This window comes from Sinohyriopsis cumingii, unplaced genomic scaffold (assembly GCF_028554795.1).
Source record: "Sinohyriopsis cumingii isolate HCF-2022 unplaced genomic scaffold, ASM2855479v2 utg001397l, whole genome shotgun sequence".
NCBI lineage: Eukaryota > Metazoa > Mollusca > Bivalvia > Unionida > Unionidae > Sinohyriopsis > Sinohyriopsis cumingii.
The window spans coordinates 4,799,943-4,827,112 of NW_028315993.1; the positions used below are offsets into that span (position 1 = coordinate 4,799,943).

Genomic DNA, 27,170 nt, shown 5'->3' on the forward strand with positions numbered 1-27,170 from the left:
ATCGGTTACATAAAGAAAAATTTTCAATGTTGCGAGTGCCGCTGTGCTATAGACTAGCTGATACGCGACCACATAATACCGACGTTGATATACCAGGACAGACCAAGTCAAGGAAACAAAATCTCGTATTAAATGATATTGTCGCAGTTGATGTCAGTGTTGTTGAGGATGCGCTACACGTTGATAAATCCCCGTGGACAATAGGATACTCGATGACGATTCACTCATCTCAAGGATTAACTATTACTGATACGGTTGTTTGGATCGTTGATGATCGTATCGAATGGCCGAACATGATTTATCTCGCAGTGTCTAGAGTCAGAATAATATCTCAGCTGCGGAGGATTGTCTTGGACGAGTCAGTGATCAATGATGATCTCGATAAATGTCAAGGTGACAACGATATAATAAGACAAAAGTTAAAAACAAAGTGACAAAAAACCCCCAAAACAACAACAAACAAACACTTACTTTGATCTCGACGTTGAATTTATGAACGCGCTGAAACAACAGCAGAATAATCACTGTGCAAGTTGTAATTGTGTAATGTTGTGGCAGTACTCGAGTAATAATCCAAGACAATTTACCTTGGACAGAAAAGATAACGGTCGCGTTCATACACGAGAAAATACGATGTTGAACTGTCTTGAATGTAATCGACGTAGGGGTGCTAGTTAAGTGATCTGGGCGGTAATTGTGTGTCTTCGGGAATTACTTATAATTGCTCACGTGTAAATCCACGTTGAGGAGCAGTTGAATCCAGTCTGTAGATTGCGGGTCTACCAGTAGATCTTGTTATATTAGATATCTTGTGTGTCGTGATGTTCCAAAGAGGATCAAATTCTCTTTTTTTTACCGCCTTTAAGTTCACCGGGCTCATATAAATATCTCACAGTGTCATTACCCAGCACTGGGTGTGTTGAAAAATCACGTTGTTGTACGGGTATATGTTTTTTTTTGTGACCGCGCTAATGCGTTTCATGTTGGTTGTTCGAGTAATCTCAGTATTTAGAGCGGTTATCACATTGGGTAATCTTGCAACCCATTCGCGAGATCTCATGTCTTGAATGAATTCCTTCGCGTATTGATATCCAAATAACCGCTCAGCAAGTGTTCGATTAAATCGTTCAACAATTGCCTGATCGCGGTGAAGTGCAGTATGTCCTCGTCTGATGGTGACGTTATCTTGTTTCATCAACGATGGCACTGCACCCTGAAATTCTTTGCCAGGATCAACTTGTAACAGCTGTGGCCATTGCAAGGGTCCACGTTGATAAATTCGTTTAAAAGCAGAAGCTACTTCAGTTGCTGTCTTTGTTGATAACGGATCGGCTTCTTTATATCTACTTGCAACATCAACTACAGGTAACGCGTATGTGCATGTTATTTGACGTCTTCGAATTTTAATGGTATCATGTGGTAAAAATAAAATATTAGCCTGATGAACCTCATTAGGAACATTAACATCAAAATGTGCAAAGTGACTTTACTTAGGTGCTGGTAGATAAATTTGCCATATTGCCTGTTTGGATAACCATCTTTTTTTCAGTAACACGTGTAACTTTTGCTGCTTCGGCGAGTTTACTAATCGCTGCGTTACCCTTCCAGTATCCTCTTTGGGAATAATAAATCGATTCCATTTATAATTAATTACCAGCACCTAGCGCTAATTTACTTTTCATCGCGGATCTTACTAACCAATTAGCCAATGATTCCTTGAAAGATTTATTCGTAATGGAATTTAGCGCATGAATTAATTTTACATCTGCTATATGTCTATGCTGTATATCTTTACTTTTATAAGCTACATCATGAGCATGACACGCTTTATCAATAACGTTTATCGGATATTCACCGGGTCTTGGTTGTCAAGTCTGATATCAAGTCGTGTTCCAGGACTACATTAATTATATCCTTGAAGATGTTTTTCTCCTGGATATTTAGCCCATGGAGTCCCGGGTAACTTTGTCAATTTTGCTGCAATATCACTTCCGTGTTGCTTTTTAAAAAAGCCCGACTGTGCGGGAATAAATTTAAATCTCTTTTTACCGCAAAGTTCACACTTACCTGTAACCGCTGATCTGTTATTTTTTGTTGTAATAGTTGTTAGATCTCTTCTTAGGGTACACGTCCTGCATTTCACACAATATAAATCCATATTCTTTTTATATACCATGAATGTAATTGATTTCTTAGCGACCAGAAAACAAGAGCCGGTCAAGCATCATGCATTGCTACGAACTTCTATCCGAATGATTATCATAGGCCCATCTGGAAGTGATAAGACGCAACTCTTACTTAATTTGATAATGAGATGGTTAAAATGAGAAAAGTTGTATTTGATTGCTCCGTCTGTAGATGACCAGCGGTGCTATGATGTACTCAAGGATTTTAATGAAAACGCAAGATTGTTGGATGACGACGTCATTGAATTTATAACCGATATGGATGAAGTGCCGAGTGTTGATGATTTAGACGGATTTATTAATAATTTACACAAATTCCTAAAGTGATCAGGGATAATTGTAATATTCTTACTGTGTTTAACGGAGATGATACTCATACGTTGCGAAATATTCCTCAGACCTGGTGTAGCGGTGATATGGATATAAATAAATTTAGAAACTTTTCTTCTTTCACGAGCGCAAGCTACTCCACACGGATTTATGACAATTAATTTACATGATCCCAGAACAAGATGTCGAATTGGACTTGATACAATTTTTGGATAAAATTAATTAGCAGCAACGAGCGCGCTGCACCTCCAAATTGGCACCGACACGATAGCGTATTTTCCTTCGATCAGCGATAGGCTGGGTCGTCGACAGAGTTGTCTCATACTGGATTTCGCGACTTTTTTGCGATTCTCCAGGAAGGCTTATTTTGCGAAATGGAGAGCAAACGATTTTGTCCGCCCTCTCTGCTGCAGCAACTGTTATTATTTGTCGATACTAAACAAATTAGAAGTTTAGTTTCGCTGAAATATATTATATTACCAAACATGGAAATATAGACACTTCGACCGGAAGCAACTTGAAAAAATAAAGAGCTAGCCCCCTTCCTTGTACTGATTAGAAGATCAAGGGACCGTGCCATTGAACTAGACCATAGACCATATACAAATAAAACAAACTCTATCTGAGAGAGAGAGAGAGAGAGAGAGAGAGAGAGAGAGAGAGGAGACGGGGTCTCGTTTATTGTAAATAATTTCATCCAGTATACCACTGAGTGTTATTTCTATAGATTTGTTTTGTTTGAATTTGAGAAAATTATATTCTTGTACTGATTCCCTTGCACATCGGTATAGAAAACTATGCAATGATACTGATTTTAAACAGTATATAAAATTATGCAATGGTACTGATTCTAATCAGTAGAGACAACTATGCAATGATACTGATTTTAATCAGTATAGACAACTATGCAATGGTATTGATTCTAATCAGTATGGAAAACTATGCAATGTTACTGATTTTAATCAGTATCGACAACTTTGCAATGGTACTGATTTGAAACAGTATAGACAACTATGCAATGATGTTGATTTTGATCAGCATATAAAACTATGCAATCATATTGAATTTAATCAGAATAGAAAAATATGCAAAAGTACTGAATCTAATCAGTATAGAAAACTAGGCAATAAAACTGATTCTAATCATTTAGAAAACTATGCATTGGTACTGGTTTTAATCAGTATAGACAACTATGCAATGGTACTGGTTTGAATCAGTATAGAAAAATATGCAATGGTACTGAATTTAATCAGTATAGACAACTATGCAATGATACTGATTTGAATCAATATAGCAAACTATGCAATGGTACTGATTTTGAATCAGTACAGACAACTGTGCAATGGTACTGATTCAAATCAGTGTACACAACTAGACAATGAAACTTATTATAATCAGTATAGAAAACTCTGCATTGGTACTGATTTGAATCAGCAGAGACAACTATGCAATGGTACTGATTTTAATCAGTATAGACAACTATGTAATGTACTGATTTGAAGCAGTATAGACAACCATGCAATGGTACTGATTTGAATTAGTATCGACAACTATGCACTGATGCTGATTCTGATCAGTTATACAAAACTATGCAATGGTGCTGATTTTAATGAGTATAGGAAACTATGAAATGGTACTGATGAGAATCAGTATAGACAACTATGCAATGGTACTGATTTTAATCAGAATATACAACTACAATGATACTGATTCTAAAAGAGTATATAAAACTATGCAATGGTACTGATTTAAATGAATATAGAAAACTATGCAATGATACTGATTTTCATCAGTATCGACAACAATGCAACGGTACTGATTTGAATCAGTATAGACAACTATGCAATGATACTGATTCTGATCAGTTATAGAAAACTATGCAATGGTACTGATTTTCATCAGCATCGAAAACTATGCAATGATACTGATTTTCATTAGTATCGACAACTATGCAATGATACTGATTTTAATCATACTAGACCTGACTTTATGATTGTAATAATAGCTATGTCGCAGAATTGTAACCGAGTGGGTTTTTGGACTAAATGAACAAGCCAAACACAATGTCGGAAAGATGGAAATTTATGAATGAATTAATAATGATAAATATATGATGTAAAAGTACAATTGAAAATAAACAAAACAAATATTAAATAAAATGAAGTGCAGATCCAAGAACCCTCATGGACTGCACATACCCCTTAAACAGTATTTTGTTCAACAAGATATTCACAAAATCTCGAACAAAATTATAAAGATTCAAAAATAATCTTACACAATAATTCAAAATACTCTTGACACACCTAAAGATTCAAAATAATCTTGATATAACATAAGATTCAAAATAATCTTTGACACACCTAGAGATTCAAAATAATCTTTGACACAAATTAAGGTTCAAAATAATCTTTGACACAAATTAAGGTTCAAAATAATCTTTGACACAAATTAAGATTCACAATAATCTTATCACGACTAAGATTCACAATAATCTTATCATGACTAAGATTCACAATAATCTTATCACAACAGACAGCGTTGTTCTGGAAGCCCCAGATGACTCCAAGAAACTTTAGACTGCTTCGTACAGCTTCGGACCGCTCTAGTTATATTCACAATAACATTACATCGACATTCACGGCTACAAACACGGTCAGCTACCATAATAGTCAGCTACTATAACAGTCAGCTACAAACAGTCAGCTACGAACACAGTGAGAATCATCTTCAAACACAGTCAGAAACAGCTTCCAACACAGAAAGAGCTTCCAACACAGTCAGAAACAGCTTCCAACACAGTCAGAAACAGCTTCCAACACAGTCAGAAACAGCTATAATAAAACCAAATGGGACATAATAGTTTCTGTATAATCTCTAGATATATGATAATACTTTAAATCTGCGTTGTAATAAACACATTATTACGCGATAACACAGTACAAACCGAATAAGCTTCGCCTATCAAATAAAAAGAATGTAAATTTAACACTTACCCCTATGGCTGGAGAAAAAAGGAGAGTGTATACTCCTTGACGTGATCCAAAAATGACCAGTGTGGTTTTTAGAGATTCGTCTTACTTAAATCCATAGGAGAGTGAGTACAAGTCGGGGTAGAATACCCGTGCATATCATGTTAGTCATGATACCTGACACAAGTAATCTGTGGCTAGGTACATGTTAATACAGTCGCTTACCTGGAAAAACACATTCACCCTATATAACGTCGTACACATGTACAACGAGAAATAGGCTACTTGTTTTTAAGACAAAACCAAGTTATTTCTTTGCCTAATTCTGTGCCAATACCTCCCCCCTCAGAAGAAAAAAAAATGCACACATTATTTTTATATAAACCCTCACAGAATAAAAGAAAAATAACTACTATCGATATGTTGCACTATTTACACCGGTAATACCGCGATCTGGATTTTCTATAAAAATACATTTTATCCATATTTCAAATCATGCCCTACTCAATTTTCAATCCCTCTTATTGCCTCTACACGGAAGCGATACGGTGGTAGTGTCAGCGCCCAACGCATCAATCGAGCGTTAGCGACCTTGGCCTTGTTTAAATACAATAGGGGTTGGTGATCAGTTTCGAGAACGAAATCTCTCCCAAAAAGATATGCATGATACTTCCCAATTCCCCACACTACGGCCAAACACTCTTTCTCAATAACTGAATAGATTTTCTCCCTGGGTAGCAATTTTCTACTCGAATAAGCTACGGGTAACTTATTGTTATCTTGCTCTTGCAGTAAAACTGCTCCCAACCCAGTTTCAGAGGCATCTTTTCTTAAAATGAAGGGTTTGCTAATATCTGGCAATATTAATATAGGTGCACTGATGAGTTTTTCTTTCAGCGTGCAAAAAGCTATATCCTGTGGTGGTCCCCACTCTACTTTGTTGAGTTGCCTCTGCTTTGTCAGATCAGACAGTGGGCTAGCAATGGCTGCAAAGTTTGGTATAAACTTTCTATAAAACCCTACTAGACCTAGAAAGGAACGAACTTGCGTTTTGTTGTCCGGTTTAGGTGCGTTTCCAATCGCTTCCACTTGCTTGGGGTGAGGTTTCAACTGACCCAAACCACTGACCCTATGACCCAAACAGTCTAAATCTGTATAGCCAATACTGCATTTATTGGGTCTCACTGTGAGGTTCGTTCTGCGGAGTCTATCGAAGAGTTCCCCCAAGACGGACACGTGCTCACTCCAAGTATTCGTGTACACAAATATGTCATCTACAAAGCTATCAACGCTTGCTAAACCCCTTAGCAACTTGCGCATCAAACGACAACAGGTGGCACTGGCACCTACTAACCCGAATGGCATTACCTTGAATTGATATAATCCTTTCTGGATCGCAAATGCTGTCAATGTACTGGACTCTTGAACAATGGGAACCTGCCAATATCCCTTGGACAGATCTAATTTGGAAATCCATCGGTTGCCCGACAACTTCGCAAATAGACCCTCCATATCTTGCATTGGTTCTGCATCGAACACAGTGATTTTATTTAACTGTCGAAAGTCGATACAGAATCGGTTCGTCCCATCTTTTTTTCTGACTAGCACTACGGGAGACGATTATGGCGAGTTGGAGGGTTCAATCACCCCCAGATCTAACATTTTACTCACCTCTTCGTCCACAGCTTCTCGTGCGTTGTATGGTACCGGATAACCTTTGATTCTAATGGGGTCAGATGTATTCAGTTTAATTTTGAGGTCTACTAAGGTTGTACAACCTGGTCTGTCGGTGAATACATCAGAGTATTTAACCAAAAGCGCATTAATTTGTTGACGCTGGTCTTTGGTCAACTCTGCACTCACATCAACTTGATCTACCCCTTCCCTTGCAACACCCAAGGGACACACAACTGGAACCTCGTGTTCTGATTCTCCCAAGTCGTCGTCGATGACTGCCGTACAAACGACATTCAAGACCCCTTTTTCTACATTGTCGCTCTGTCTCTTGATGTACAACTTAAGCATGTTAGCATGGAATGTCTTTAAATTACCGTCTATGTCAATTTTGTAGTCCATGTCATTCTTGACCTCCTTAACTTCGTAGGGACCTTTCCACTGGACTAGTAATTTATTTGTGCTGGTAGAAAGAAACAATAAAACCTGATCTCCTACAATAAATTTCCTATTTCGCGCTCTGCGGTTATAATATTTGGCATATCTACGTCCCGATTTCATTAATTCGTCGCGTGCCATCTGGCATGTACTTTCCAGTTTCTGTCGCAGATCTAACACGTACTGGTATGTAGTTTTTATTTCCTAGCTCGCGATGTCACCTGTCCACAGTTCGCGTAGTATCCGCATCGGGCCTCGAACTGTTCTTCCGTACAGAAATTCGAAGGGTGAAAATCCTAAACTTTCTTGTGGTAGTTCACGGTACGTGAACAGAACCGCGTTCAAATAACGGTCCCAGTCTTGCGGACGTTCAGCGCACATCTTTCGTAGCATACTTTTTAGGGTTCCATTAAATTTCTCTACCAGTCCATTGCACATCGGATGGTATGGGGTAGTGTTTAGCTGTTTGATTGATAGCAGTCTACTTATTTCACCCATGAGGTCGGAGGTGAATTGGGCACCACAATCCGTAAGGATTTCTTCTGGCACCCCTACCCTACTGAAGATGTCAACCAATGCTTCAGCCACCCGTTCTGTTTCAATAGTTGGTAACGCTACAGCTTCGAGATATCTCGTTGCGTAATCCACAAGAGTAAGAATATACCGGTTCTTCCTTTCGATAACTGGTTGTATTGGGCCTACAATAGCCACCGCCACTCTTTTGAAAGGTGCATCTATTAATGGCATCTGTCCCAAGGGCACCCTTGTAACCCTTCCCTTACATACGGTTTTCTGGCATACGTCACAAGACCTACAGAACCGTGTGACATCACCATTAACACCAGGCCAGTAGAATTCAGCTACTACTCTACTGGTGGTCTTCACCTAACCTAGGTGTCCTGCCATGCTAGACTCATGGGCCACCCTAAGTACTTGAGATCTGTATCTCTGGGGTACGACAACTTGCCAATACCTCTTACCCTCCGGAGTGATAAACTCCCTATGAACTAGCCCGTTCCTACGGACGAATCTCGAGCTGCCTGCACCCTTGCAGTGTCTAATTGCGCCGGACGTGATTTTCTCAATGACAATCTTGATGGATTCGTCACGTTCTTGTTCTCGTTTGAATTCATCACGTGAAATTCCGGAGATCGATTCAGGGACTATTAATTTCTGAAACGCGTTTTTCTCTCGCCTGGATTGCGCTCGCGTTTCGACTGCCTGGGCCAAAGGTATCCTGAAATCTGCCATGGTTGGAAGACGGGAACCTTCAACATTACCGATCGTCAGATCGTAAATAGGGTTTTCCATACAAAGGGCATCTGCAGTTCCGGTTAAGAAAGGTGTTTCTACTGTGATCCTTGCTAAGGGAACGCGTCCGATCGTTTGATCGAGTAGCATGCATGGGGACTCCCATCCGAGCATTTGGTTATCCTGCACGAGGCTACGTTTGATCACTACAGCCGTGCAACCAGTGTCACGTAATGCTACGATTTCTCGACCGTTCACGAAACCTCTCGCGGTTGTACTCGCGCTTCGGGAAAAAGACCTCCAAATTTTCTAACCTTGCTTGTTTTTCTAACTCTATCTTCTCCCTCTCAGCTCCCCTTTCCCATTCTATCCTTTCCTTTTCGGCCTGTTTTTCTAGTTCTATCTTTACCCTTTCTAATTCTGCCCGCCTTTCCTCTGTTTCCCTCTGCCGGGCTTGTTCGTCCTTTTCTAATTCCCTCGCCCTAACCCTTTCATCCCTCTCCCTGGCTTGTTCTTCCTTAATAAATTCCCTTAAACTTTCTCCCTCATACCCAAGTTCTTTGCCTAAGGCGACCAAGTCCTTAAGGGATGACATGATTAATACTAAAAAAACAAATTTAATTTAGCAAAAGAAACTATTTCTAATGAAGGCAACCAAAACAAAAATGAATAAGTATTTATACTAGACCCACAGACCTAGAACTACTAAACAAAATAAAAACCTACTTGATTATCTTCTCAAGAAGGTCACACATGAATATAAACAATAAGAGTTTACTTTCACAAACAATGTGATGACGATTCACTTAATCCAAATATCCCACTTCTGACACCATTGTCGCAGAATTGTAACTGTAAAGATTCAAAAATAATCTTACACAAGATTCAAAATACTCTTGACACCACTAAGGTTCAAAATAATCTTGATACAACGTAAGATTCAAAACAAGCGACGAGAAAGATGAAAGATGAATCACTCAATGCAGAAGAAAAAAGTGAAGGAACAAACATCACTGACCTCTTTCACCACCTCATTCACGACCATACCGTCTCAACAAAGTGTGTTCAGGGAGGAAAAGATTCAGTAGACCTAAATGAGTATTTTAGCATCCAAATGACTCAGACAGCTACCTTGAGAACATTTAGGAGAACAACTCACACTTACACGGTGAAATTTAAAGACTTTAAATTTAAAGATGGAAAAGTGACTTCATATGGCATATGTTGTACCTCCATGGGAAGAAGACAATGACTGCACTTTATCTGCTTACGGATAAGTTTACCTAACACGATGGACATAACAACAGATTTACGAATGATAGGGAGTACGTGATGGGAAACATCTACGCTGGGACACAAATGGTAGCTGACCAGATTTTTAACAACGTGTGTGACGGATATAGAGAAACATGAACATTGTCCTATTTGATTGGTTGTTACTTGTTTTGTTTTAGTTTTTTCTTATAAATGAACATTAAATGTAAATACGGTGCACATAAAGTGATTTTAGAAAGGAGTGAAGTTAAATTTTAAACAGCAGTTTACTAGAACCAGGAATAAAAAACTCGTAAATATGTTTGTTTCATGTCCAAATATTTATGTATTACATTGATAGTGGTTCCAACTTCTATGTTACGTATTTAGGATTGAATAAACAGTAACACAGAAAGAGTGTAACAACAAGCTTTTTAAAATTTAACAAATAATTTATTTTCCTGGAAAATTCTGTAAAAATGGAAAAAGGAGAAGAACTTACGGTTTCAAGAATCCAATCCAAAAATAATCTAAGAATAATCCACGAGTTAAATTACATAAGTCCTAGTGATACAAATTCTAATAATTTCAAATTCGATCCAAGATGGATGATAATGACGTATGCTGTAGTCGGTACTGTGCTTATCTACAGTTCCATTTAGAATTACAAATAATGGCACTCCGTTGTTGGAAATCCAAAGTAAATTTTGTAAGAAATGTCTTTCCAAAATTTCTGTGTGAGCTACCACCCTACGGATGGCATCCAAAAACTGAGCAAACTCCTGCGGATTTCACCGTACCCTCATCGTAATGAACATGTGAAAGACGAATATTTGTTCCCTGTGCGTCTGCCCGAATACTGCGACTTTGAAAGTCATTTTCCAACCTTCAAAGGAAAATGACCTAAATATCTGGGAGGACCTACCCCCGAAGAATTAGCCAGAGCCGGATTTTTCTACTTGGGTGAAGGTGATAAAGTAAAGTGCTTCAGTTGCGGCGTGTCACTTCATTAGTGGGAGAAAAAAGATTCGGCTTACCTGGAACATGCTCGATAGTCTCCGCATTGTCACTACCTACATTTAGTGGGACCCTAGTCATTGAAGTGGCATACCATTTCATTTAAGAAACTAGCTTGGATAGGAGTCAAACTTGCACAACACCGATATAAGTAGTTGAACTCCATTTAAGAAATAATATTCAAGGATTACCAAAGTAACTGCAAGAGAAGATCTGCAAGGATGTTTGGCAGGGACTTGCCAGATCAAAACCTCAGCTGGTGACTGCAGAGACATTTGTGTCGAGACATTCATAAGAGGAAACTGAAAAAAGTCAACAAGTTCGTCCGATTTGTCTGGATCAAGACTGCGTTCATAGGATTATTCTTCTTTAAACCGCTTACATTAGAAGATTTTATTGACTTTGTTGACCGTTACTCTGAATAACAGTGGGGAGAAATTGCTCACTATGTCCAATACGTTCGCTCTAGGAGAAGATTTTAAATAAAATAAGGACAATTATAAGTGAAGTACGATCATCTCTGTGCAAAAGTACACTTATTGTTTCCGACAAAAAGAGGTATAAAAGGGCAACCATGCCACGACCTTTATACGTGGTGATACAATATATTCCCTGGAAGGAACTCAATGAGAGTATTCAGATGGCGGAGAATTATCAACACTTAGTACGAGAACTGTGTCCCATGAATTGGGGCCGACGTGTGGTGTGTGTCTTAGTGACTTGTTGCTTTGGGATTTCGCTTACCAGTCGATTATTTGTGGACACTTTACTTACAGTACTTACTATCAACAAAAAACTTTGAGAATGGTCTCTTTAAATGTCCACGAAAAAACCATTTTTTTTAAACGCATTGCGTTTTCGTTTGGATACTTCTCGACCTCTACGGGAACAAAATATTCATCAACTTTTAGGTACTGAAGATTTGTACGACGATGCGTGTAAAGTTTGTGACTTACACCCCCACTGGAGAGATGTACGTGACTGGACAAAATGAGGTTTAGAGGCTTGTACTCAAGAAGTGGTTAATTATGCCTAAAAGTTGTGAACCTCATTTCAAACGTCCAGTGAAAAAAGGAACTTTTAAATCTGTGTTAGTGACAGTGTCAGAAGAAACAGAACCATACACCGAGGAAAACTACTTCCTTCAGGACAGGAATGTCATGGACATTCCCAGAAGATAATTCCGGGAGGACACAAGTGTGACTGGACCTAATGTAGAGACTGTCAGGACATTACACACTGTCCCTAGACACCTTGATTAGCAGAAACATGCTGTACAGTGACTTGTTTATATTCCACTTTGATCGTTTTGATGTAGCGTTGTTCCATTTTAAGAAACCAAATAACGTGTCCTGAAAAAAGTATAAAAATACTTGTCTTGTGTCAAAAGCGACATTCCCTTCACTATGGCTATTTCTACTGTCTCTGCTCCCTCTTTCTCCACTTTCAATGTCATTGACAAACACTTTGATCGTTCCAGTTGGGATGCCTTTTATCTTCGCCATCCCTTTAACATGTTAATTGATGGACCTAGCGGTTCAGGCAATACCAAATTTGTAAAATGTTTGATCGAACATAACATCATTTGATCGATCGTCCACCTCAACGGTTCGTGTGGTGTTACAAAGAGTTGCAATGGGCGTACAGCCTCTTGCGAGAAAGTCAAGACGATTCCATTGTGTTTGTGAAAGGCATTCCTGGAGAAGACGACGAGATCGTGTCTGACACCAGGCAAACCCATCTGGTCATGTTGGAAGACATGTTAAGAGAAGACGAAGAAGAAATTAAACTGTGGTTTACGCGCAAAGGGCATCACCAATCATAATGCCAGTGTCATTGGTAAGCAGATGGTTTTGTTTAAAAACCCTATAGATAAATTGCAAGTGCAAGTCTTAGACAAACAGTTTGGAACACATTATCTGACTCGTTCGTACGATGATGTCACTCAAACCCTACACGCCTATTTACTCGTGGATTTAAACCCCCGATTATTTGCTATTTCGTACCCATCTGTTTCAACACTAGTACCAAGAAGGAGGGTCTGTCGTGTACACGTTCCCGTCGTCGACTTAACAAAAATATATAAAGACCTCGGACACTTTGGGGCTGTCTTGCACAGCGTGAACTTTACCTTCTTCTGTCTCATCTCCCCGTGAAATTGATTCGTGCCTTGTATGGCATTATTCGAGACAAAAATCCACAAATACGTGCTCGTGGTTTAGAAGCCAGTCTCAAAGAAGTCCTACAATGGTTTACAGATACAGCACGTCAATTACTGCAAGGCATTATTCACATTCCACATCAAAGCAAACACTTCTTTTAACAGAAACAAAGTAGCCTTGACACAACTGGCTGATCCACGCATTGACGCTCAAATCAAATAGCAAATCATTTTGAAACCTGGGGGAAGAGGTTCTTTAGGAAGTGTCACCATTCGCTCCCTCTGAAAATGGGATCATAATGCCTCCAAATTCCTCCCCAAGAACCCCGCCCCCCCCGAAAAGCCAAACGAACCCAAAAGAAGAAAAAAAACCAACTTTTTCAAGACCAGGTCACAGCTTCAGAAAAAGAAAAGCCTATAGAGAAAGGAAAGGAAAAGTCTCCACAAAAAGAAAAGCCAACAGAAAACAGCTTTTTCCCGCAAGAGAGACACTTCGGCCAGGACGCAACCTTACATTCGCAAGCCACGACCTGCATCGACAGTGATCGTGTTTCCTGTAGCCTCATGTTTGTACACTTCTCCTTTGTTGGTGATGCAAGCAAACCCAATTTGACACCCGTTCTTCCTTATTTGATGAAACAATGGAAACCCACGTCTCCAAAAACGTCTCCTCCAGCGGTGACACCCTCCTATGTTTTAGCCATCAGAAGAAATACTTAGCCAAGCATCGACACGTTCTTCGCCAAATGGCCCAAAAGAAAATATCCATTCGTCAAAAGAAAAATATGTTGGTGCAACGCGGAGAATCTTTACATTTGTTAGGAGTTATTACCAAAGTAATAGTACGATCTACATTGGTAATCCTGGGAAATATTTTACTTATGCTTCCAGAAAGATAAAATGGACATCTGGAGCCAACAGATCTCAGACGTGACCAAGAATCGAACGGAAGGAAGAAAACTGCCTTTAGTGGCTTACAACGATGGATGGAATATCATCGTTGGCAAGAACAATGGACCCTGCATTTGCCTCCCAATCCTCATTTGACTGTGATGTCCCTGTTACAATACGAATTTCAGTCAGTGATGGATCGCAACGATTTGTCCGGAACAGGAAAACCGCAGAAGCAAGGTCAACGTATGCAATAACTTCAAACTCTTTCACCAGAAAGCTTAAGATGCAACTGGTCTGCCCACCCTGAAATTTTTTAAGACCCTGATGAAAAGCTATCACTATCACCCCTACAACCAAAGACCAAGAGAGACGCAGCCCCACGATTGCCTGAGGAAGAATAGGTACGAGAAGTCTTTCAAACGCCGTTGATCCCTTCCTCCACTCCCCAACGAAAAGAACTGAAAGCTTGGGTTAAAACGATGATGTCCACTCCTCCTTCGACAAAGTGAAAACGCAAGAAGAGAAACCAGAAGTGAAAAAAGAAAAGAAGACCAAAGCCATTCCATTTACATAACAACGCCACCACTACCCACGACTTCTGCTCCCGTGGCACGTCGGACACGTGAAATCGTTTCCAAACCACCATCTCGCCCCATTCAAAGTAGCATGAGCGAAAAGAGGGTGACTTTTTAAAAAAAATGGAGAAGGTGTTAGCCAGCATTTATTACGACCAATCTCATCCTGCAGGTCACAGATGAGTTCAGAAATTGTACCGTGCTGCCAAAACTCGATTGAAAAGTATCCGTTTACCTCATGATCAACGATGGTTATAAGGACAATCCATGTATACTTTACACAAATCCATTCGACGAAAGATTTCCAGAAGTCGCACCCGAGTGGAGGGCGTCGATTATCAACGGCAAGACAATTTAGCCGATGTCTCACATTGGGCCACCTACACTCGTCGTTACAAATATTTGTTTTGTGTCATCGACGTCTTTTCCAAATTTGCCTGTGTCGTACCATTGACTTCCAAATCGAGCAGTGAGGTAGTGCGAACCCTCAGACTGGTGTTGAAACAAAATTGTCGTTACCCTCTTCGATGGCAAACCGACCAAGGCACCGATTTTCTAATCCAAGCATTTCAAAAAGAATTGAAGAATCGTGACATTAATTTTTTCACCACCGAGAATCCCGAAACCAAAGAAAGAGGTTCTGTTGAAATATTTTACGCATCAACATACTCTCAAGTACACTTAACGCACTTGGTTCAAGAGTACAACCAACCTTGCCATCAAAGCATCGGATCTGTCCCAAAGAAGTGACTCACGAAAACGAAGTGACAGTTCCAAAGAAAAGAGGAGTGTTGGCAGCAGGAGATCGACAAAGGTTACTTACCCATCTGGATCACCGAATTGTTTCGTGTCAGTGGACGAATTCGTGGACGTCTTCCTGCCCTCTATAAATTGGAAGACATGGACGAGAAAGTGTTTAAATGAACGTTTTACGTGCCCGGGTTACAAAGCATGACCAAACAAGAAGACAAAGTGTACGACATAGAAAGCATTCTCAAACGGAGAACTCGAAAAGTAGGAAAACGAAGTGTCAAAAAAGTAAAAGTGCGTTAGATAGGATCTCCTCTCAGTTTTGATTCTTGGATCGATACTTCGCACGTCATCGACTATAAAAGGAAGTGACCATAATGCCCTTCCACACAGCCTCAACCGCTACCACTGCAGTAACCAGTCCTCCGCCCATTTCTTATCTGCAAGATCTTAAAAAGCAACCCTTGCAGGTGTGGTGTGAACAACGTGTGCGTAAAACGCAAATCGTCTGTTTCTGCCAAATCTTTGTATCTGTTGTGTCATCGTTGTGCCCACTGCCAATTTGAGTTCGCAACAAGGAGACAAACAATTGTGGATCTATTTATCGAGTAGTTGCCTTAGTTACTTTCTTCCCAAACCTTCCCTGAGATACTCCTCGAACGGGAACAACGTAGTCTTGCGTCCAACGCCAGTCACAACTTCAGCAACAACAACCACCACAGCAATCCTCTTTTAGACACTCATTTCACGTCCAATGACTTCTCAGACAGCAGCACTCTGGAATTATGAATAACAACAACCAATTGTACTTAACATTACCTAGTGACAGTTCCATGGAGGCGATTCCAACACTTTGTGCTGTTTCACGGCCAAATTACATCAGGCCATCCAGTTGGATCACGAAGACCATTGGGAAGTGGCTTTGGTGGAAATCACTGACCGTACACAAGTCCTTAATGTCCTTCCAAATGAATTTTTTTGTGCGGTAGAAGTTCATAACGAATAATTGTAAAAGTACATGAATACCAATGTAGATTATAAAAATGAACACCTAACTCACAACCTCAAACGTGGACCCATAACATTATAATTCCACCAGGCTATTACTTTAGCAGTAAACATTTGGTGAGCACGATTGCTACCGGGTTTAATGTCGTGTTTGGTAAAGATTTGGAGAGTGGCAAATAACGTGTTACCATTGAGTGACATAAAGTGTCTCGTCTCCTATTAATGAAAAAATGGTAGGGTATGTCCATTGTATTTTGTCCTGAGTTGTATGACATTTTGGACGTTGAGGTAAGGATGACGATGATCAAAGAAAAAGGCGAATTAGCAGTCATTTCCAACAACGAAACTTTAACCAAGTTATTTCGTTCCCCGGTAGAACTGAACCAAGGACTGAATTTCATCTTTGTTGACTCCGATGTAATTGAGTACAGCATGGTGGGGCACACATTCGTACCGTTACTGCGTGTCATTGAAAGGATCAACATGGATTCTGCCACGAGCACTGACGAGGGAGGTGGAAACACCTATTACGTTCACAGCGAATTTGTATATCCTCACTATTTACCTGTCAGCAAGTCGTATTTCAAAAGTGTCAACATTGCTATAAAATGAAATCTGGGACAAAATATTCGATTCATCAAAGGAATAGTCACAGTGAAACTTCATTTTCAAAAACGATTCTCTAACGACTTGAAAGTCATATATCCTGAATACCGAGGGCGTCGGTCGACTACGAGGCCATGGCTTAGGAGATATGTTGAAATCGGCCTTTCGTTCGGTGACCCAGGTGTTGAAACTGATGGCAACACGAGGATTGTATGCGTTGAAAGATGCCACATTGACGAACGGTACAGAATTTCTCCAAAATGTCATCATCGACAAACAAAACCATAGAAAACCTTTATTGAGAGCGGGTACAAATGTCTTGCTTCAAACGGGTAAAGATGTTTTGGGCCGGCGAGAAATTCCTATAAATGCCCTGGATGGTGCTGAGTCAGGCATTCCTGCATCCCTGACGCCAAAGCAAGGACGAGGCAGAAAGAGACATACGACAACACCACTTCAGAGGACTTCACACTCATAAAGCTAGAAAGACTAAGAAAAGAAGAACCGTCAGAGACTGAGATGTTTTTGATTATTAAAATAAATCACAGAAAGAGAAAGAAAGAAAATGATGCACCGAAAGTGTTGCGCATGTTCCAAGTCGGAACTGGATCTGTTTGCTATGCCACGCACCATGATGACGAGACTATAATCACAATGAGTTGAATTTCATTCCGTCTCCTCTATAAAGGACTCACGATCATTTGCCACCGAGTTTGAAATCAAAGAATAACCCAAAGATTACATCAATCTGAATAGTTGGTACTTACCCTTGAAAGTCAAAGTGATCGACACATCGACAGACGGTCCTGATATAAAGGACGAATATAAAGTAGCCCCCGTCAACAATTTCATGCATTTCTTGTTCAATGTAGTGGATTTGTACTTGAATAACAAACTAGTCAGTATCATCATGGATTCTTACCCTTACCCAGCGTACCGATACGACTCGTGGTAGGGATAACTTTCAACATTCCCGCTGGACACCAATCGATGTTCGAAGATCATCTGTGCCAAGGACAGTTACCCAAACGTTTGATCATTGGTATGGTCAAAAATATATCTTTCAATGAAACCTTGGAGGACAATCCGTTTTAATTTCAGCACTACAGAGTGTCCAAGATCAAGTTATTCGAGATGGCAAGACGCTGTGTTCCAGGCCATTCGTACTTGACTTTAGTGATCAAAAGAAGACTTTTTTGAGATCGTATTTGTCCCTGCTCGAGCCACGGTGCAGTTAGGGACTAACACCAGTCATAGCGTCACGTACGAGGCTTATGCATAAGGTTACACTTTGTGGGCCTTTGATTTCACTCCAGACCAAGGCAGCCAAGGCAGCGACAAGGGACATTTATACGAAGTCCGGTCAAATTCGTGTGTAATTTCAGTTTGCAAAGCCAGTACCCGTAAATATCACGGCGAACGTTATCCTCTATACCGAATGTGATAATACCAGATAAATCAACAGTTTGAGAGAAGTCATTCTAGATTATTAGAAACAACGGAAGACTGTAATCCCTCTTTGAATAGTCGATAATCTATGGAAATGGAAAGGGAGGATACCGTGGAAGCTCAACCCCAAAGACGAAAAGACAGTGACGAGGTCCAGGTGGCCATAACAAGAACAGCATTTAGTCTCATGCTTTGCCAGACACCTGGCGGAAAAAATACGAACTTGACAAAGAAAGATTTCTATGGATGTCGACACGACCATCCCAGTCAGATTCATCACGATACATGTCTGATACTGAGTCAATAAGAAAAATAGGACGAGTATCTGGACGAAGCATGGAGCCTCATCTCAGAAGAAGACGTGTTGCATCGGTGGTATAATGTCTTGTGTGATCGTTCCTCTCCTCCACTGATGACTCTAGAGATCCATCACATCGAATATCTCTTGTCTCAAGGTGCAGAGACAAAGCGAAGAAACGGTTACTTGCAGATATTTTCAAGCAAAACGTTCGGATTCAATTGATGACTTATCATTCATTACTCCTGAGAAAAAAAATGGATACCTAGGATGATTTGTTACCATTTGAACCATTTGTCGTGTGTGCTAAAGATGAACTGCTTCATCGTAAACCTCAAGACAGTCAAGCAGTCCCATGGTGGAATGATGAATGCAAACAAGCCATCACTGATAAAAAAGCCCTCAATAAATTCAAACGCACTAAAAACTCTATTAATTTCACTATATATAAACAAAAGGAGAAGAACCTTAAAACATAATTAAACAGGCAAAGGAATCAACTTGGTATAATTACTGCACGAATATCAATATCACAACTAGTATCAAACAAGTCTGGGATAAGATTAGATCAATTAGAGGGAAGACAACTAACACCACCCCCAAAAATAGCTGGAGCCATTGCTAATAAAGAAAAAGCTGACCGACTAGCTCAGCATTTCTCAGATATGAGTAGCAACACCAACCACACCCCAGCATTTCAATTACATAGGGACAAAGTAGAAAGAACCCATAGTAATCTTTTTAAAGACCTCGGTCCCAAAGTCTCGAACCTAACTAAAGACATTACAACTTACGAATGGGACATACAATTGAAAACCAAAAACGAAACTAGCCCAGAGGAAGATCAATTAAGATACACAATATACAAAAATATTCCAATAACATTAAACAAACAATTATAAAATTACTAAACCAAATATGGACCTCAGGCAAACTACCCGATAAATGGAAGCACGCAATTGTAATTCCAATACCCAAGCAAGGAAAAGACCATAACGATATTAGCTCCTACAGACCCATTTCCCTAACAAACAACATTTGTAAGATCATGGAAACCATAGTCACCAACCGACCCAAACACCACCTATATAGCAACAATTTAATCTCCGATAATCAATGCGGATTTAGAAACAAGAGATCCACCACGGATCAACTAATACGATTGGAAACCGCAATCAAATTAGCGTTCAACTCCAAACGCAAAGCTGATAGGAATTTAACTGCAGTATTTATTGACCTCGAAAAGGCATTCGACCTTGTATGGATCAAAGGCTTATTAGCCAAACTCAACCACTACGCCATCACAGGTCAAATTTTAAATTCATTGAAAACTTCCTCGCTGACCGTACAATATCAACCAGAGTCGGCGACACCTACTCTGAACCACACACACTTGAAAACGGTACACCACAAGGGAGCGTACTCAGCCCAACCCTTTTCAACATCATGATTAATGACTTGGACACCAACTTAACATCAAAACTAATTGAACTCTCACAATTTGCTGATGATAGTTGACTATGGAGAGCAGGAAACCCTCCCAACCACAAAGTAATCAGCGATATTCAAACAAGTTTAAACAAAAATAGGGAAATGGGCTGATAAATGGGGTTTCATATTATCCCATGAAAAAACTATAGCAGTATTATTCACCACCAAACGTAAATTACAAAATCAGTTTCCAAAACTCACCATCCAAAATCAAGAAATTAAATTCGTAAAAGTAGCACGAATTTTAGGAATGCATTATGACTCCAATCTAAACTGGGGACACCACATAAACGAACTAGCTAAAAGGTGCAATAAAGACCTTAACTTCCTTACAAACCTTAAAGAAACCACCGGGGGATCCAATCAAGAAACCTTACTAGCATTATATAAATCATTAATTAGATATAAAATCGATTACAGATGCCAAATTTACAACTCGGCACCCCAAAATAACCTCAAGAAACTAGATAGCATACAAAGAAAGGTCCTAATTATTTGCACTGGAGCACTACCATCAACTAGTGGAGCTTCAAATCTTAACTGGAGAACTGCCTCTCCACCTTAGAAGACAAGAATTCATCCTCAGATATGCAGCCAGGCTAACAACACACCCCGACACACATCCCACCCGGCTAGCTATAAATAAATGCAACATACCTTTCATAACTAAATTAACACAAAACATACCAGCAGGGAAATTAGTCCATCAATTAGTTGAACAACTTCCTATAGACAACCTCCAAGCAGAAATTGCAAATCACTATGACAAAGAACCATGGGTAAATATCAACCCCTCAGTTAACACCCTCATTACGAAATATGACAATAAAAACGAACAGGAACTCAAACTAAACACAATCTGTACAGAAGAAATCAACTCAGAATATTGCAACTACATTAAGATTTACACTGATGGATCCAAAATAACAGAACCACCCAGAACAGCAGCAGCTTACGTAATCCCCGAGCTTAACATTAAAGTAGGACGAAGCCTACCTAACCTCTGCTCCATATACACAGCTGAATTCTGGGCCATACGTGAAGCACTGAAATGGATCAAAGAGAACAAAATACCCCAAGCGGTAATAATAAGTGACTCGCTAAGCGTCATAAACTCAATACTTAATAACAACACCAAATCAAGAGAAAACTATCTTAGGCAAACCAATTTATTGTTTAAAAAAACTGAACCATAATAACTTACAAGTAGAATTTATGTGGATACCATCCCATATTAACATACCAGGTAACGATATGGCAGATATAACAGCTAAACAAAAACTAAACGAAACCACTCACATCAATCTAGATTATAGCATATGCGAACTCAATAGCATATCTAAAACCCTCATTGACAATAAATGGCAGGAATTATGGAACACAAGCACTCAAGGCAGGAAACTAAAAACCATCATTAAAGAAGTCTGCAGAAATAGGAAACCACCCAAAACAAAAGGCAATGAACACAAATTCATAAATAGATATCTCACGGGCAAAACCAAGGTGGCTAACAGCTTCGGACAGTACATAGGACCACAACCACATAACCCTAACTGCTACCACTGCAGTGTCCCAGAAGACCTAGAGCATACTTATAACAACTGCCACACACTTGAAAAAGAAAGGGCTAAGTTTAAAGTTAAACAGGATAATATTGGATCCCCTGCAACATATCCAGACTTCTTGATGAACACAAACCCCAATATTAATCTAACATTCGAAAATATCATAAGTTTTATACACGAATCCAATCTAATCAAAGAAATCTAAGAAAGTAAATCAAAGACCAGTCAAAAATATTACAAATCACTGTTTGGGAATTATGACGGCTTGCTAGGTCTCGTGGGTTCACAGACTGACACAGCCGTTCATAGCCCGAAAAATAAAAACTAATTCAGGCCACAAAAAAATTAAATAGGAAAATAGGAATTAATTAAAACAGGACTACAACATACAAACAACCATATAACAAGTTTTCACTCCAAACCAATAAGATAAGGAATCAAAATAAATAAGGAATTCAAGACGAAAAAAAATAAAATAAAATTAAAAAGTAAAATTTTTTATCTATACTGCCATCTTGCTCTACTCTTAACCGTCTCCTTGTCTCTTAAACAACATCTGGAATTAAAATTAACACCTCTACGAACTCACTCACACAAACCCATGGTGACAGCCATCAACAAATACCTAGAGTTACCGACAGGACCCAAAACCAAATTGTATAAGGTGGTCTTGAACCCAGATAATCAGGATCGTCCACACTAAAACAAATTAGGAACAAAACGACCCCAAATTATCAATATATAAGGTGGTCTCAACTCCAAAGACTGTCAGATCCCGCAGCACAAGGCTGCAAAATAATAAAGCTCTCTGCATAAGGAAGTATAACCCCAAATTAACACGTATAAGGTGGTCTAAAACCCAACGAGCATCAGATCCTGCAGCACAAAGCTGCAACGAAAACAACACTAATTAGAATACTAAGACCCTAAAAACCAATACCAATCAAGGTGGTCCCAAATACCCAAGACCATCAGGACCCGCTACACATGGTGGCAACATCAAAAACTATGGCTGTCAACTTGGCTATCTATCTTTAACCTGCTCTAAAACTGCACAGAGTTATCCTCCAAACTATGCAGGACGACACTTTTAGAACTATACCCTGGAGCTTAGAAATGCCAAAACAGTGCCACGAACCGCCTCCCGATCCATAAGCCTCTTCCTCCTCTACCACGACCCGACATCAAACATCACGCGTGGAGTGCACGCCCCCATAGCCAAATACACGAGTGCGCGTTGGGTCCAATCCCACTCACCTCGGCCATACATCCAGATCGCTAGGAACTAAATAGTAGACCGATCTGACAGCCTAATTAATAAGTGTTCCATGAACACATTAAAGCCTGGGGGATGTGGCTCGTCTTCCTTCCCCCAGGAGTAATTAAATAGCACGCTGTGCGTGCATTAAACAGTTATATATGCTCCATTGGAACGAAAATCACTTTAATCCAACTAAGTAAGTAAGTAAGTAAGTCTGACCATCCATTGTTGACTCATCCGTCTATGAAGATGTATTAATGACTAGCCAAGCTGAACGAAGCTTACGTGAATTTACATCGAATCAGGCAAAGCCTGATTCCAAAAGCCTGAAGAAATAGAGAATAACAGAATGTTGAAAGTGTCCGAAGACCTGAAAGAAGAGCTGTTTAGTGAGTAAATCAAGAAAGAGAAAGAAAAATGGACGGAGCAGTACAGAATTATGAAGCAGAGAGGGAGATAGAGCATAGAGAGATAGAGAGAGAGAGAGAGAGAGTAGCAGCAACAGCAGCAGCAGCAAAGGCAGAACCAGACAGAGGTTTTGTCGACTGCCATGTAGACACAAAATATGCAGGACCTTTGGGAAAGCATTCCCCAGACGGTGACTCAATCTTAGACGATACAATTTTGCCACAACTCCCCGTCCACACAAAACATTTTCAGAGCTATCCAAAACTATAGAAAAGACATACTAGTTCAATTGCCAATTAGAAGTTAGTAAGTTAGAAAAGAAGTGTGCCTATGAGCACTTTGTTTGTCTGACTTTGTTAGAATTTCGACTATAAGCACTTCGTTTTCTAAGCTTGTCAAATAGTCTGTACGTGTTTGTGTTTGTAATTAGTGTTAGTAAGTAAAACGTGATTTAGTGTTTCCTTTAAGTCTACGCGTTGCATGTGATGGATGATGATATGGGTATTATTAATTTTGGTATCAGGGGATATCTTCCTTCAAATATAAAGCAAAAGCGTTCGTCAGTCTGGCTACCCATGGTTGATTCGTAAATATTCAAAATGAGCAGGCTCACAAAACCCTTGGAACGTCAGGTGCACCTGGAATACGCCCGGTGCTTGTTGGATGAACTGGCCATGAAGGCTATTTCAGAGGAAGCTGTGATTGAAGAAGAAGAGGAGGAGAAGAAGAAGAGAGAGGAGAAGGAAAGGAAAAGAATGATCCTGCCTTACCTCATACTTAGACCTCTGTGTATAGTCGAGGTTGAGGTGAGGACACCTCCTCATGCAGCACTAGCACCACAGCCACGTCAACTACAGCCACAACCTCTGCCACTAGTACAAAAGGGATGTGATTCCACATATAGTAAACAGGGAGGACGCGCTGGAGAGACAGCGGTAGCCACGATAAGGACAGCATCACCGGTTGCGGCATAGACGAAGAAGACAGAGAGAACAAATCGTCAGAAACTAAGAAACTGAAGATTGGGGTTCTGAAGCTGCTCAAGATTCCTCTGAGCTCCCAACCACAGCTGTGAATTGGGACAACGATTGGAGTTGGCAGTGTGTATGTGGTGTCCGTCCTGGGAGGTGTCAGCACTGACAGGTGCATCTGAAGTTATAAAAATCAACCCTTTGCAGGGCTAACCATATCTCTAGAAAAGTGACTATTCATATTGCCAATTTGCGCGAGTGTGGAGTAGTGTGTTTGTAAACACTCACTCCTTTACTGATGTGATTGTGTGTATGTGCGTGTTTGTCTGAGGTAGCGTATGTTTGTGTGGATTGTAAAGTGTGTTTGTATGAGTGCGCATATGTTGTGTGTATATTAGATTTTGGGGTTTGTAAGCATTCGCGTACGTTTGTTTGGATAGTGGATATTATGGTTTATTTTTCTTCTCGTGTGTGGATAGTAGATTTTGGGTTCGTATTAGTTTGCGTACGTTTGGGTGGACAGTAAATATTGTGTTATTCCTCTTTACGTGTGTGGATAGTAGATTTGGGTTTGTGGATAGCATATACTAGTTTTTTCTTCTTCCCTTGTAGATAGTATATTTTGGATTTGATTTTTTACCTCGTCCCTGTGTGGAAAGTAGATTTTGGATTTGTACGAGTTTATGTACGTGTGTGTGGATAGCAGATAATATGTGAAGTGAGTGTAAGGGATATTTTCCTTCACGTCCGTTCTTTAAGTATATAAATCATAGCGGTCGTCAGTCGAGCTACCCATCGTTGACTAGTCAACACTTTTGGGAAAATGGATTTGTTTAACAACTTAAAAGACAGTTGGTACTGGATGGTGGATGGAGCCTATGTGGTGGAAAGGCTAGAACATGAATGGAGGTATCCAGTTACCAAAGACTTTGTGACAAGTCAAGTGATTAGCCTGAAAGTAGCCAGGGATCTGGTAAAAGGTATGATAGAAGAGGAAGTGGATAAATTAAGAGCCTTCATTCAACTAAAATATATTTGAGTTGGACCAGTGAAGGAGGCACTTGATGGTGTCATCAAAGTCAAGACATATTGAATTTGACAGAGTGGTCATTTGCAAAGTGGGAGCTAGATCAACTAAAGAAAAGAGAAGAAATGATGAGAAAAATTGCTGGAAGATGAGGTAAGAATGACTAAAGATAACTGGACTAAAGAATGAAAGGACAACGAAAGCAGAAACAAAAAAGACTTTGACAGCCTAAATCAAAACTGGATGAAGGTGCAGTAGAAGTTTAGATCCATAGGGTATCCAGACTGGATGCCAGAGAAGGAAAAGAAGAAGAAAGGAATCTTTAAGAAAATGAGGAAAAGGTGGAAATGGTGGAAGAACTGGATAAAATAGAAGAATCCAAAAGCCCTTTTCAGGGCCACTCATATGCCTCGAAAAGATTTGCTTTCCAGTCTAAAAATAGTTTTAGTTGGTTGTATAGTTTTTTGTGTGATAGATTAATGTTCATCCCTCTATGTATGTATATTGTATGTTGTGTGTGTTATACATGTCTATGTCCTGCCAAGCGTTCTAGGTTTTTTCCCTCTGTTTGGTCCTTGCTACATTGTCACTACTCTCCAGTACCGTGACGTCACCCCACCTGCACCATTCCTATTGTCCCATAACAGCCCCATATATATATATAGTCCCAATGTTATTTTCTCATAGACCCTATACAGCCCCACGATATTCCCATGTTGAATTTCCCATAGAACCTATACAGCCCCATAACCTTTTTGACTGGGTTTCCATATACACAATATAACCCCACTATACTAACATCATTTGTCAAGTTGTTGTTTTGTTTTTACGCTATTTTTAAAACATTTTTGGAGATATGCTTTTAGGCTTTAATGAGCGAAAATCGACACGATGTGACACTGATCTGTTGTCGTCACCCAGGTTCCCTGATCAAAAGGTGTTCAGGGCATTTGATTTCTAGACGAGTGGAAATTTGGACCACACGCTCGTCTTTGGTAGTCCAAGTAAAGGGAAGGGAGGAGAGGAGCTTAGCACGAGGCTCAACACCAGTCATACTAATTGTACTGGACTACAAGTTTTTAGAAGTCGTTTGCTTCAGAGATATGTGATATTTATTATGGAGTTTTATGTGCTGCATTAAACAAATACAATTAAAACAACTGGTTGGCTACTGTGTCCAAGATATTTCAATTTTTACATTTTACGTCTATGTATATTGTGTTGTTAGTAGAGTTATAATCATAACTTGTAAACCAAGGTCTTTTCGTTTGTTTATGGTTGCGTTACATGATAGTGTTTAACTGTCTTGCTTATGTAAATAAGTACATATTTTAATCCTTATTCAGTGGATCACCTCTTGGCGCTGTCCAGGAATAGTCTGGAAGCATTCTGGTCTCCATTAGCCCTTTGAGCGTTTCTCCATTGTTGCAATGTCCTGGTGAAATCGCTCGTCGTGCTCCTCGCTTACTGCTCCACAGTTCGGTGGAAACAATCTAGACGAGAGTGCAAATAATGTATCTTTAATGACATATTGCAACCAAGGCATTTGTATGCCACGAAGAGAGTTTCCAACAACTCCATGTAGTT

General features: G+C 39.8%; 1 pseudogene; it reads right to left on the minus strand.

Moving 5' to 3' along the window:
• Window positions 1-5,989: 5,989 nt before the first annotated feature.
• On the minus strand, window positions 5,990-9,443 carry LOC149772564 (uncharacterized; annotated as a pseudogene).
• Window positions 9,444-27,170: the final 17,727 nt, after the last annotated feature.